This window comes from Monopterus albus, unplaced genomic scaffold (assembly GCF_001952655.1).
Source record: "Monopterus albus unplaced genomic scaffold, M_albus_1.0 scaffold133.1, whole genome shotgun sequence".
NCBI lineage: Eukaryota > Metazoa > Chordata > Actinopteri > Synbranchiformes > Synbranchidae > Monopterus > Monopterus albus.
In genome coordinates, this window is record NW_018128013.1 from 103,374 (window position 1) to 107,400 (window position 4,027).

The window sequence follows — 4,027 nt, forward strand, 5'->3', positions numbered from 1 at the left end:
CATTTTAGTGAGATCATAGGTCCCACGGCCTCCACTCTTTGCAGACCTGGGTGAGGAGGCTCGTCCTCTTCCTCCAGGCGCTGGTCTGCTGCTAATGGCAGACCTGGATAAAGGCCTGCTCAATTCTCCTGTTTACATTTCTCTGCTTAATCTTGCATGCACCTGACTACTCCCAGCCTTTTCATTTGGATGTTGATGAAAAGGACGGCACTGCTGTAATACTGAGGCAGTAGCATTAATGTTATATATTTTAAAAACAACTGTTGTCGTACATTTTCATCTCTGCTAAGTCTCAGAGTGCCCCTACAAACAAATGTAAGCATAGAGCTCTGTGCATCCAAGCATTTATAACATTACAGTGTTAAATCCTGAACTTAAAAATGGCTTAACTTCACAATTCAGCACTACATAGTTCTCAGTCTTTTAACATTTTCAGCAACTATTTTCTAACATGTTTAATGTGTTTAGAAACAAATCACTGATTTTGTTTTACCCCAACTTTAAGTGTATATTGCTTTTATATGTATTACTACACACCTCTACACTATAATTCTGATATAGTGAAACAATTAAACAATACAAAATTAACATTAACATTACATGATCTTTGCAGTTACCTTTGCAAAATTTCACTTCAGGTGCATTCAGATGGAAGGCAAAGAACATTTTCATCGCAGAAAACATGTTTATTTGCTCCTAACAGCCAGTGAACCGACTAGTTATGTATAGCCTACAGTGATATCTGCAGTCTGTGCCTGTGTTGTGCTCTTGCGTGAACCCATCTAGTTCCCCTCTCCTTTTCTTTTTGCCTTAACATGTTCATGAAGAGGAATCATAAAGACTTATACTGATAATTATTATTATTTCTTTTTGTCAAGTTGAAATGTTTTCAGCAATCTTGTGGTCATCTCAGTTTGTTCTGCCAAAGCAAATTCTCATGTGGTTCCTTCCACTCAAGTTTTTTAAATTCACTGTGAATAATAATCCCACCACTAACATTCACTGCACACTCATTAGACAAGCATAACCTGTTATTACCTTATTCTATTGTTTCTTATATTATTGTGCTGCTGATTTTTAACTAAAGGAAAAGGAGATGGCAGATTTAATACACAAGGTCAGCGTAGTGGCAAATCATCTCAAGGAACCATGCAGCCTCATATATCATTTTACAGTATCATATATCAATAATGCATGAACATTTTGTAAGTCTTATGTAAACACTGTTTTACAGTGTGCTTCAGAATTGAAAATGTGACTGTGTGCGTATGGGTGGAATCAGGTGACAGTTAATTTCTGAACCAGATTGTGTGTCCTCAGAATAAGCAGATGGTTTTGTGATTAATAAGTTTGGTGAACTTTAGATGGGAAGAAAAGAGAGGAAGTGGTTTAACAGAGTATTACACATCTATGAGCTCCAGTTTCACACACACATGCACACACATAGACACACACAGGATTCTGACACACTTAAGGTTAGAAGACAGCACACATATTTGTATGAATTTATTGACCATATATACAGTAGTGTGCATTTACACGTTGTGTAGTGTTATATATTGTTGTGTATTCATTTACTCTGTGTTATGCGTGTTGTTTTGCATTTAAGAGCAATTATGCAAGTTTGAGAAGGTGTTGGTAAGGGGCAACAAGTTATATTAACATCTTTATCAGCAACTTAGCTGTTGCTCTGCATGTTTTTTATATATAGTTATTTGTGTGCTTGTGAAACCAGACAAACTTCTGTGTCACAGTGAAAAACATGACCTTGTATGGATGCTAAACCAGACAGCTTCTTTCCTGTGTGACAGATGCTTCCTTTAACCTACATACAGTATGACCTTAACTGATTGAAACCTCAAGCAACACTCATGTCTATGTACAAATGTAGCTCTTTGCTCTGAGAGCTTCTCCATCAGACTGTTATGTTCAACACTCTGTAAGAGTTTGCTCCGTCCTGTAGGAATAAATGCGCATCAACCTCCAGAGTTGTTATCGAGTTTTATTTTGCACTCACTGAAGCTTGATAAGACAATTTCTGCCACAACACTGACAAGAGGAGTAAATATCAGAGGGGTTATCTTGACTTCTTCAAGAAGTTTGTCCAAAGCCCAGTAACATGTAGTCATGAACACACACTCAAGTAGGAGCCAGACACACACACAACACACATCTTTTGTAGCACATGCACAGGGACACTTAGCAGAATACACACACATAAAAAATACAGGCATAGATGAACAGCATCAAAGAAAGAGTCCATGGATGGTATTTAGGATAATAGAGTGTGGACATTAAGGTATATGAGAATGGAACTATATATCTGAAGTCCAGCTGCAACTCTCCGATCTTTTCAGTGCACTAAAGGATTTGATATACTAAGCACTTCTCTCTGTGCATCTTTTCTCCAACATCTGCACTGTTGAGAACAGGTATTTAATGTTTATTTTGCACTTTTACTAAATAAAACATGTTGAAATGTTATCCATTAACTCAGGGTGACAAATCAAAGACATTTCTGCTCTGCTGTTCAGACTGGCATTACTTCATAGAACTGGGTGCTAATTTAGAAATGGACATACTGTATTTTCTTTCTGCTCGAGCAAGTCCTCAGTTTCCCATGTGCTTATCTATACCACTGATAGAATGCTAATGAATGTCTATATGCGTAGCTATATCTTGACATGTCTCAGTGTGCAAATTAAATGGATGGAGATGGTGAATTTGTCAAACATGGCAAAGGATGTTAAGTATAATCACAAGGATAATCCCCTTTAGTTGGCCAAGTATGTTACAGTTTATTTATTAACAGTTTAATGTCAGGATAGGGCAGGTTAGCTTAGTTTTATTGTCCACATTGTGGAAATTGGTCATCAGCTTCACCTTACAGTTAATGAACACACAATACATGTATTCGGAGGTTTAGGTTTTAGGTGTAAGAATGAACTTAAATGAACTTGAACAAAACACTACCCTACACAAAGGAGGACAAGATTTCTTTTTACATATACATTAATTTAATGTGTTTAAAATCTCCACTGCTGCTCTAAAATTCACCACTTATACTACACCCACCACACCAGCTTCATACAAATGTACTTATTAGAAACATTTGCTTTATTTAGAGCAGGGGAGGGGAGTGTGTGTGGGGAGGAGAATATCATGAAAATGTACAGTAGCTACTTTTGCTGTGTGTAATGCAATGCAATATGACTTGGTATTCACAATTCTAAACATCTCAGTTACTTTCATCTGTGATCACAATTCCTCTAGTTTCCTATCAAAAAACTTACGTGTCACGATCACCATACTTGGGCACGCTATGAAGGCTCTCACGTGTTGAAAAGTGCTGCTTAGAGAGTATTCTTGCCAAATCAGATTCAATACACAAGGACCTTGTCTAAATTACCTGTAATTACGCTGTAAAGTTTTTCAAGCTGTGATCTAAAATCAACACCAGCTGCAACAGGATCCCTCTACAAACAATATATAATAAAATGCAGGCCCGAAACACCAAAACACAGAGGTAACATTAGCTAGATTAAATGCACTGCAGCACTAGCACAAGTACACGTACACACACACACACACACACACACACACACACACACACACACACACACACACACACACACACACACAGGTATAGAAACTGGTACAGAAACCAACACTAAAGCACTTCCACAGTGACTATGCAGTCTAACCACAGGTGAACCTTAGGACATGAAACAGCATGAGTGGAGAAACTGAAATGAAAAAAAAGATCATATCTTATGGTTATGTGAGGTTATATTTACAGGCCTGCCCTGTCATTGACTACCTCATTAAGTTCACGAATGCTAATCTGCTGTTGCACTGTAGAAGGGAATTGTCTGCAGGTTATCAGCTTCCCTATTGACCTTGGACATTAGTAAGTGTGAGACCACAATTATCACCCTTATCTACTACAGTCTACTTAGTGAGAGATAAGAAACAGTGTGTGTGTGTGATTAAAAGAGAGGGACCATTCATTCAAAAATCACTGTGT